The following is an 11,048-nucleotide window of genomic DNA, read 5'->3' as shown; positions in this document are numbered from 1 at the left end:
CTCCTCCACTTACTAGCTGTAAGGGCAAGTTACCTAACTTCTCTGTGCCTCAGTTTCCTCATCTACAAAATGGCCTATCTTATAGGATTGATAGGTTGTGAAAATTAATCAGTCAACATATGTAGACTCCTTACAAAAGAAACTGGAGTTTTTAGGTTAGGACCAGGTAGCGTTTGTTTTTATTTTACTTAAGTTGAAAAACATCAACACTCTTCTGAAGAAACTAACAGAATCCAGAGTCTACACAAAATATCATCCACATGTCCAGGAGACAATCCAAAATTACTTTATATACAAAGAAACAGAAAAATACAAACCAAATTCAAAAGGAAAAGGCAATCAATGGAGAATTACCCTAAAATGATGCAGACGTTCAAATTAGTAGACAAGGATTTTGAAGCAGCTATTACAATTATGTATAATATTACAAAGAAAAATACATAATGAATAAAAGAGCAGGAAAATTTGGCAGAGAAACATAAACCATAACAAAATATCAAAAGAGTTATTGAACTGAAAAATAAAAAGCTAAAAAAATTTTAAAATCACTGGATGAGATTAATAGCAGATTGAAGATGACAAAGCAAAGTGCACTTGCAGATAGATCATTAGGTTATCCAACCTGAATAACAGAGAGAAAAAAGATTGAAGAAAGTTTACAGAGCCTCAGGGACCTGTGGAATAATATCAAAAGTCTCATAAAGTGTCACTGAGACGCCAAAAGAAAAGGAGAGAAAATAGGACATAACACTGCTATATGCGTTTGGCAAATGTGTCGAATAGTACATTTATATTTGTGCATTACAAATATGTATGTTTCATCACAAAAGAAAAAAAGAATCATAAAAAATTCAGATTCCTAGTTAAGTTTATTCATGCTGCAGTGTTTATGGGTTGGGTATTGATACCTGCACTTACTTTGAAATGCATCAAAAAAATAAGATGGTCTGATAGAGGGATGATTAGAGGAACAGACATGTGACAAAGCGAGAATAGTAAATGGTTATTTTAGAATCTTTGAGGTAGGTATATAGTGTAACACTCTGTAATTTTTTTCATGTTTTCTGTATTTTTATAATAAAGTGATGGAAATTTATAAATTAAGTAAAACATTTTCAGTGTTTTTTTATCCAAAACTTACCCAAAATTATCTATGAAAAAAAATTTCTAAAAAGAGTGTAAGTGCTATAGACCCATTACTTATTATTATTTGAGCTACTTTTATCTTTCCTGGACAACTGTAATAGTCTCCTAGCTGATCTCTTTACTTTCTCCCTCTCCAACTCATTCTCCACTTAGCAGCCAGAATGACACTATAAAAATGTAAATCTGGACATGCTGATTGCCTTGCTTAAAATGCACTAATGGTTTCCTCTCGCTCTTAGAATAAAATGTAATCTCTCAGCCTACAAGGCCTGCCTCCGTGAGTGCCTGTTACTTGACCCACCAAGCTCTTTCCCATTGGCAGGCTTTGCACTTGCTGTCCCTTCTGCTTGTAATGCCTTTCCACCAGCCCTTTAGTGACTGACCAATTCTCATTCTTTAGCTCTATCTCATGATCCTTTTTTATTTCCTTCATAGCACTTATCACAAATTGTAACTATCTATTTTCTATTTATTTGCTTATTGTGTGTCTTCTCAGCTACAGCTCATAAAAGTAAAAGATTTCATTCTTGTTCACTGTTGTCTTCCTGGGGCCTGAAATGGGCTCTGATTAGACATTAAGTATTTTGCCTGATATCTCAAATTTACTGAATTGCAAAACTGTGACTCAAACCCAGTTTTTTTGTGATTTCTTTCATGATACCAATTGGGTAGGGAGAAAGTACACTGCATGATTTCTATCCTCCTGGAGTTTCAAGTCCAAAAAAGAAAAGATCAAACAGAGAATCCAAGTGACAATTGGTTCCAAGCTCCAGAAAATCCCTGCACTTCATGCTTCTCACATCTTTTCCTGTGAGAATCCAGGCTCAGCATCGTAAGGATTTATCATGTCCCTGATCTCCCACAAAGTGTCTGCCACTAAATCCTGTTATTTGCCTCCTTACATCTCTCCAATCCCTACTACTGCTGCACTGTCCAGGCCACCTCTGTCCTTTGTCAAGACTATGACGATCAAGTGGTCCCCCTTCCTTCAGTCTTGCCTCTATTCTCTACACTGCAGCCAAGGTAATCCTTGTGAAACAGAAATCTAATTGTGTTGTTTCCCTACTCCAAATCCTACAACTGTCTTAGGATGAAGTCCAGTCTCATCAGCATTTCTTTCAAGGCTCCTCAGGAGAGGTAGGTAGACACCTCCTTATTTCTGCAAGTCCATTTCCTGTTACTCCTCTCCCTGAACTCCAACGTTTCAGCTCCCCAAACACCCATGACTCTCCCTGTCGGCTAATTCTCCTGCCCAGAACAAGGCTCTACCTGCTCTTTGGCTGATCTCTTCCCGCTCAGCCTCAAGTTTCAACTCAGACATCACTTCCCCTGTGAGAGCTTCTCACAGGTTACGTGTTTATGCTGTGTGTTCCCACGGTCTCATATTCTTCCTCTATCAGAACACTTCTTCTATTATTTATATTTACTTTTAAAATTGTGTTCCTTTGCTGCTCCATTATAAGCTCCCTGAAGTCAGAAACCCTGTCTACCCTGTCTTTCTCACCATTATATGCCCAGTGGCTTGAACATACTAAATGGTTAGTAAATATTTATTGGTTGGATGGATGGATCAATGGATGGATGGATGGAGAGACAGATCATAGCACTTGAAAATGTCTCCAGAATAATCATACAAACTCTCTTAAATAAAATAAGCTGGATTACTCCATTTATGGATAGGAAGTCGTAGTCAAAAGGCAGAGGCCTACTGGTGGCAGACATTGGTGGACAGAGAGGAGCTGTCCCATTTGGTTACAATGTTCTATCCACATAATGGTTAACCAGCTTCTTCTAGTTAAGAGAGTTTATTTGATTACTTTGGAGAACCAATTCCTACAGAGAGCAGACAGACATTCTAGTAAGGTTTCAAGTGACACTAATAATTCAGAAGGATAAAGGGCTAGAGACCAGGAAGATTTAAAAAAAAAATCTATTTCAAATGCTCTCATAGAGCAACAATAGTATTTCACTACCAGGTATATTTGCATGCCATTATTTACAGAGGATTAATTTTATTTAGGGTTTCTTGAGTTACACAGCTTTTGCTGTGCTTTTCACAATCCCCAGTCAAAATTCTTACCTAGTTTGCCTCTTAACTGGTGCTCATCAAAGCAGGTAGTTTCCAGGGTTGATGACAGCTTTGAGAAGATAGGCAGAGAACATTGTTATGATCAACAATACAAGCATGATTTTTTTTAAAAGCACAATACAAACTGTCATTCTTAGAAGAGATATTTCTGAGTCTTTCTTCCCTACTGCCAAAGAAAAAATATAATCATAATGCAGTTAAATTCAAAGGTTGGGACCTTAAGACACATATTAGTCTCTTGTCACGATTGTGGTCCCAGATGAGAAAAATTTCTCTAGAAATACAAGCTATGGCAATTCACAGACTTTCATTAAATGTACAGTCAGCTCCCTGATGCTCTCTTTAAGGACCTGGTTAATGAAAACAAGGTCCCTAATTGAAAACACAGTTTTAATATTTACCTTCCAGGGAGCTGTAAAGGTACCATAAACAAACTCTAATCCCCTTAATGTTTGCATAACTATTAGTCTTCTGAAATTATCAGACTTGTTCAGTTTTAAAATTTCACAGGTGTAGCACCAAATTCTTAATGGCTGAAGATTGTTTAATAGGTCGTAAATCTCAGCCCAGGTGTATAAGTGCAGCTATTTTAAAGTTACTTTTAGTGTTCAACCTGTACAAGAAAATCCAGGAAGAAATAGATCATTACTATTTTGAGTACTTTCCTGTCACATTTCTTTTATCTATAGCAGAGCATGCATAGTATGTGGCAGGAACGTTTGTCAAACAGAACATTTTTTCTGACTGCCTCATGTGATGTGACTCAGGGTCCAACTTGCTGCAGTGAGAAGCAAGGGACACAGCAATGACAGGCTGAGGAGGTCACAGACACATGGTTCCTGGAATGTGCGTGATCCTTGACTGGTGAGCATAAAAGAGGGAGGTGCTGGGTGAGGGAACAGCTTTATCCAGACTGAGTGCACGTTGACTTGATACCAGTAGTAGAGAATGTCTGGTCTCCTGGTCGGATCTAATTCTATGTGTGTTTGATCTGGCACAGACCTTAGCTAGTTCTACCCAAAGAATTATCCCTACTGGGCTTCTGGGGCTGTGTTATTTAGAGACAAGACTCTAAACCAGCAATGAGTATAGAGGTAACTGATCAAAACTTCAGATGATTTATAACTGAACTCCAGGTGAATAGGGTACTGTAAAACGAACAAACAAAAAACAAAAAAACAACAATCCCAAAAAACCCCAAAATGAAACCAAAAACCCCCTGCACTCATTTAACCCTTCTTCTCCTCATTCTTTTCAACATCCCTTGCTTTATGACTGACCTTTCACACCCTCTCTTCTTTTGTGCCTTCTCCTCCACTCCTCTACCTCTCACCCTCTACTGATTACTCCCCTACATTATTGCCTATGTAAATTTAGGCAAATTTCTCAGCATCTTGGAATCTCAGTTTCTTCATCTATCAAGTGGGGTTAATAATATGTCTCCATGAATTTCTGTGCTGCAGAGCACTTCCACAGTGCTCAACTAAATGGCACGGATCTCAGGTTCTCCCCTCTGCCAGTGCTTCTTCCTTGAAGACCATCCCCAGTCCTGCCTTATCGTTGGAGATTCCAGCTGAATGCGTAATGGCCCACTCACTGAGCACCAGCCACAATTTGCATTGGAAGAAAGAGGAAAGCAATCCAAGAATAAAGGAGAAGGCGCTAACATACTCTAAATGTGGGACTGCAGATCATGAGCTTGATTCAGCCTTTAAGACATTTCATTTCACAGGCTGAGATTACAATAACAAGCGTGTACCCAGTTTCATGCTAAAACCTTATTCATGAACCTGCCATTCAGCCGTAATGATGGAAGGCTAGACTCATTCCAAATAGAGGAGTGAGCTACAGTCAACTTTTGATTAATGAAGGACAGCTGATCTGATTTGAAGCTCCTCTGGGGGTCCTGCAAGGCCACATTTCTGTCACATGCACCATTTTATCATCAGCTTTCCTGCTCTGAGGCTGATCCTGGTAAGAAGCCGTTAATCACTTTCAGTCATGCACATGTCATCAGCCAGCTGGGGAGATGGGATGTCAATCTGCCTCTTTTTGGGGAGGAGGGGGAAGCTAGATGGAACCCAAAACATCCCAAGATGCTATTTCAGTTGACATCTTCTGCTTGTCTCCTCCTTTCTCTTCCTGTCTTCTCCTGATGCTCCAGATTACAGCTGAGGATCTGGCAGTGCTGGTAAAGACATCCAGGCTTGAATGCAATGGGGGCAACAAGGCTGTAACTATAATTAAGAACTCAGGTTCTAGGTAGTCCCTGATTAATTCATTCATTCAATCCATCAGTCAATAAGCATTCGTTGTCTCTCCACATACCCCGAAAGCACTACATTCAAGCCTGTTCTAGGAAACTTACTTTTGTTGGAATAATTCCCAATGGTGGCTGTGTCTAAATATCCTGTGGAGTCTGGGGATGGGAGGGTGGGGGAATGCATATTCCTGGGCCCTATTCTCCAAAAATCCTGATTCAGTATTTCTAGTGGGGTTCTCGGCATCTGTATGCAGATGTGTAGCACAATGCCTCCATCTGATTACCATGTGCCTATCATGAATGTCTTCCTCTAGTCATACTCTCTTTGGTCACAAACACTATCTATTCACATTACTTAGCTAATCAGATAAACTCAGTCAGGACCTTTCCTCTCCTACAAGGAATATCCATCCATTGGACAAATATATACAAGCCCTGAGCCAGGAACTCAGTACATACATCATATATCAATGATAAGCCCTGGTCCTCCCTTGGCTGTTTTCACAATGGTCTTCTGGAGACAACAGTCTTCTCATAGAACACACTAGAGAAGATTTTCAGACCAAGGGAAGGTGGTGTTTTCAGGGAGGTTTCCAAAAACAGGTAGTTTAGCTGCCACTTAATCTGACCCAAGGTAGAGCTAGCCTACACCAGGTTCTCACGATTCGGGGGACTGGGGGGGGGGTCTTCTTCTTTACCCTCTTTAGAAGTAGCAGCCTGGAATTGGGCCTTCTGTTGAAGCATAGAAACCTGAATCCTAGAACAGACCAAGACCTTACGAGACACCCTGAGAGAATCTGAAAAACAGATCAGCAACTTCAACATAATCAAGAGTTGGCAGAGAGCGCTGGATAAGCTTAGAAAGATGATTAGTTTGTGCCTGACTTAAATGTTCTGCCTAATTTTCATTATACAAGTTGACATATTTTAAATTTGAGATTATCTATGCCAAAATCTTTTCTGTTAATAATCTGGAGTTGGCCATATTACTTTGTCTAAAGCATGTGATTCTTTACTATCCAACTCTGGAATGAACTACTGAGGAAAAATCTATGTGATCTTAAGCCAGAGAGGTCTAAATAAGTTTTGGATTTAAGCCTTTCATGAACACAAGGTTTGAAGGTGGTATTTTCTCAAGGGCACATCCATTCCTGTGAATCCAGAAAGCACTAGAGATACTGAGGTTGATATGCAGAGGATGAACAATAAATGATAGCAGAATTTAATTGTTTAATTCTGATTGAAAGGGAAAGATGGAAGAGAAACACCAAATTAGTATAGGCACTGGATAGAAGATTTTAAGAGTTGGAAAGTAAGAACCAAAACAATGCTTCTTAGACTAATTGGAACTTTTAAATGAGCTGGAAAGAGTTGAACACATGTTATTTTGTGGTTTCTCATACCACCCCACCCTACCCTCAATCATTATGAGGCAGCAGTGTAATAACGTGATAAAGTAAGTTTTGCCTCACCGGCATATAACATTTTTGGTGAATGAGTTAACTGGCTAGATCATAAAATCAGAATACAGACATTTCTTAAAAAGTCAAATGCTTTTGGAAAGTAACCTGAGGGTATCTTTCATGATTCCAGTCACAGACTTTAGACTTCACCTGTTCCTCAGTTGACTGTGATGTGATGGCATCACATGGCTTAGGTGTGTCACAGGTCGCCAGCTGCACACACGGCGTTGGTCACAGACTGCAGAGCTGGGAATCAGGGTTCATGAGACAAAGCTCATTTCAGATATCTGCCATTCCAAACGTCAGGACAAGTAAAGATTAAACGGAGGGAAATTGGAGACAAAAAAAAGGAAGGGGAAACCTGAGGTCACAAATGAAGACCAAGTTTCTTTCTCTATTTGTTTTATCGCTCTTCTGACATTTATCCCTTGACTTTTCTGTTTCACGTGTACATATACACACATATGTATGCATATTTACATACATAGATATGCACATATACATGGTTCCTATATTTCTCCTCTTCTGCTATTAAAATCATAATATCCATCCTATTTATGTGGGAGGAGCATGAAACAGATAAAATAACAAAATCACATTTTGTTGTAGGAGGACTATTGCCTGAAGACATTTAGAAGTTAGAGACCAGAATAAGTAGAGAGAGATGGGTATCACAGTAATAAGGGAAAGTCTTCCAAGATACACTCAGCCAAGAATGTGTTTTCTTTTCCTTCTTAAATCCAGGGTGGTCTATAAAACCACTCTCATTAAAGCTTCAGAAAAAACTTTGACTAGCATTTTTGGTAGAGGGAAGGAGTAGGCATTTACAAGCATTTCCAATGAACTGGTTAACAGAATATATAACATTGGAGGAGCCTCCCATGTCTAACATTTCATATATTTGCTTGGATTTGTAAAATTGGAAATAGGAAAATAAATGACTGGGGGACCAAGCAGTGGTGAAGCCAAGCAGAAAGCCTGAACTTTAAACAACTGCAGACTGAAAAATCAAAAGCTCTGTAACTATATGTGCACTCTGATTCTAAGAAGTGACCAGTTTGATGGTGAACTAATGTGGAACAGGGTTTGATGTGCAGCAGATGAGGTCCAAGAAGAAAACTAAAAACATGAGAATCTTTAGCCTAAGGGAAGATAGTCCCTAGCAAGAAGAGACTGGTAGTCAGAATCAAAACTATGGAACAATGGCTTGCCCTCCTAAACTTGCTTAGTTCACCCTCTCATATATTGATGTCATCTGTTACCTCTGGGAAGAGCTATCTTCAGCCCCATGAAACCCAAACCCTGACCCTGGCTTCTCCAAAATCACCTGCCTAAGCTAGCTGTGGGGTCCCTGCAAAGTGGTAGGAATCTGATATTCTGGAGATCCAATTAAGTTGATCGGGTATATATTTCTTTTCATAACATTGCCTGAGCAAAATCAAGTTTTGTTCACATACTTTCCTCCCAACTAGACCATGATCTTTTCAGGGAAAATTACTATGTCTTATTCATTCATATATCACCAATGCACATAGTTGATGCTCAAAAATATTTACTGAATAAATAGACCAATGTGCCACTCAAAGCAAAAGTGGCTTCAAAGTAAATTACTGACAGTCATGTATTCATTCAGTATACATTTACTGAGCACCCAGCTCTTATGCTAACTAACTAGGGATAAAAAAATAAAAGGCAACACATGCCCTCAAGGAGCTCACATCTCAAGGGGGAGACAAGATCTATGACGGAGGGAGAGTGGAATAGAAAGAAGAGGGCAGACTCAGAGACAGGGAGGACATCAAACCAATAGGACTGGATACCTGTTTCTCACTTAGATGGAATGAATGGATGGTAAGGAAATTAGGAGAAGAGCTTGGTAAAGGGAGAGACATAAGAAATTCTAGTCTAAGGGGAAAAGCCATTCGAGAGAAAGGAGATAGTTGATATAGTGAAAACCCTCAAGGCCACCCCCCCCACAAAGTGAGACCCAAAGACAGGGTAGGTAATAAGTAAAGTATTCCTCCAATAATGGTGAGTCCTCTGCATATTAAAGCAGCCTAGTCCATTTTTAGCAACTCTGAGAACTTAATGTCTCCTTTGATATATCTTCTGCCCACTGATCCTAGTTCCATCTATGAAAGCCACAGAGAATAGGTTATTCTTCTGTGTGATAGCTCTTTAAATGTATGCTCTCCTTTCCTTTTAACTGAAGTTCACATATGATTTTCATACATTTCACCATTTTTCCCCATACTCATGCTTCTAGATTGACTAATTGGAAAATGGAAACTCTAAGAGCATATGAAAGATAAGAAATCTGAAAATTATGGTTGGCAGTGCTAGGAGGTATGGTAATAGAAGAGGAAATATTAATCACCTACATGTTAAGCACTAGGTTAGGACCTTTTTATACAAACTAAAATGCCACAGGGATCTGAAGTTAATTCCATGACACCTCATTCTCCTCCTCCAGTTCATTACCATTTACTTTCTTATAAGCATTCTCCTTTATTAGGTCAATTATCATGTCCTTAAAATTTATTCATTGTTTACTTTTCCTATTCTTTTGTATGAAACTACTTATGAAAATAATGTGTTGGGCAGTGAGATAAGTATTTCACAGTCTTTTAGAAATAAAATATACTTAAATGTGAAGCCACAAGCAATGATGAGCCAGCTCTATCTTTGGACATCTTAAGTCATCCAAACATTTCCTTTGTGGCAAGTTGCAAAGAAAAAAGAGTGAGTGTTTTACTGTACCATATGCTGCAGTTATTTTTATACATCGAAGGTAAAGGAGGGGAGAGGTATAAATTAATTTTTAAATTTACATACATAGTATAATTAGCTTATAAAATAAGGAAAGATATTGCTCAATCAAGTAAGAAACAATTTCTTCTACACATCAGAATCTATTCGGAAATTGTCTCTTCCAATTGGACTTTCATCTGACTCTCAACATTTCAAATCAGGTATCTCTTAAATAATATACTCCTTTTCATAGGTTGAATAGCTTCAAATGAGGCTCAATTTACTCCTTGTCTCTGTAAAGTCATTCACTTTACAATTCACCTTTCTTATCATCTTGTCACACTTTAGGCTGACAATTTATACATGCGAACCCAACATCTCAGAATCAAAAACTACAGTGTGCAAACCAGCACCATCTTCTTCTCTTTAGGTTCTTATTCTACATGTATAGGCCTTGAGACAAGGCTTTAAAAATATACTTCATCCATTATCAGCATTCTAGGATCTTTTTTTTTTCCTATAAGGAATTTTAGCATCATCGTGTTCCACAACTCTCTCTTTCCCTTTAAAGCAAAACCCAGCATAAACTGGACAAACCCCCAAAATAGGCTCTCCATTTCCTGCAGCCCCTGTAGCCTCTAGCAGTCTAGTCTATCCCTGGGCAATGCATTCAAATCTCCAACTAATTATGTAATCAAATCTGTTTAAAATTCCATCCCTTGAATTTGTGTTTGGCAAAGATGGGATCACCTGTTCATTAAATGAAACGCTTCCCCTAAAAATGCACACAGTATATTTTGAGAACATAGTGGGACCTTGAACTTGTTTCAACGAGGATATTTTACTCCCACTCCCCTTCTACCACACTTTCAACATATTATCCGTACATATAAAAGTATGAAATTAGAACACTCCCTAACACCATACACAAAAATAAACTCAAAATGGGTTAAAGACCTAAATGTAAGGCCAGACACTATCAAACTCTTAGAGGAAAACATAGGCAGAACACTCTATGACATAAATCACAGCAAGATCCTTTTTGACCCATCTCCTAGAGAAATGGAAATAAAAACAAAAATAAACAAATGGGACCTAATGAAACTTAAAAGCTTTTGCACAGCAAAGGAAACCATAAACAAGACCAAAAGACAACCCTCAGAATGGGAGAAAATATTTGCAAACGAAGCAACTGACAAAGGACTAATATCCAAAATTTATAAGCAACTCATGCAGCTCAATAACAAAAAAACAAACAACCCAATCCAAAAATGGGCAGAAGAACTAAATAGACATTTCTCCAAAGAAGATATACAGATCGCCAACAAACACATGA

The 11,048-nt window shown here is 38.5% G+C and overlaps 1 long non-coding RNA gene across 1 annotated transcript; it reads right to left on the bottom strand.

Moving 5' to 3' along the window:
* Positions 1-472: 472 nt before the first annotated feature.
* On the bottom strand, positions 473-7,252 carry LOC114486136 (uncharacterized). The gene is made up of 3 exons (XR_003679388.2): positions 7,112-7,252; positions 3,227-3,284; positions 473-622 (listed from the first exon to the last, which is right to left on the bottom strand). It is a non-coding gene; the product is annotated as an uncharacterized lncRNA (long non-coding RNA).
* Positions 7,253-11,048: the final 3,796 nt, after the last annotated feature.

The sequence above is a fragment of the Physeter macrocephalus genome, chromosome 4, assembly GCF_002837175.3.
Source record: "Physeter macrocephalus isolate SW-GA chromosome 4, ASM283717v5, whole genome shotgun sequence".
Lineage (NCBI taxonomy): Eukaryota > Metazoa > Chordata > Mammalia > Artiodactyla > Physeteridae > Physeter > Physeter macrocephalus.
The sequence above is the reverse complement of the archived record's forward strand: the minus strand, read 5'-3'. Positions and strand labels throughout refer to the sequence as shown.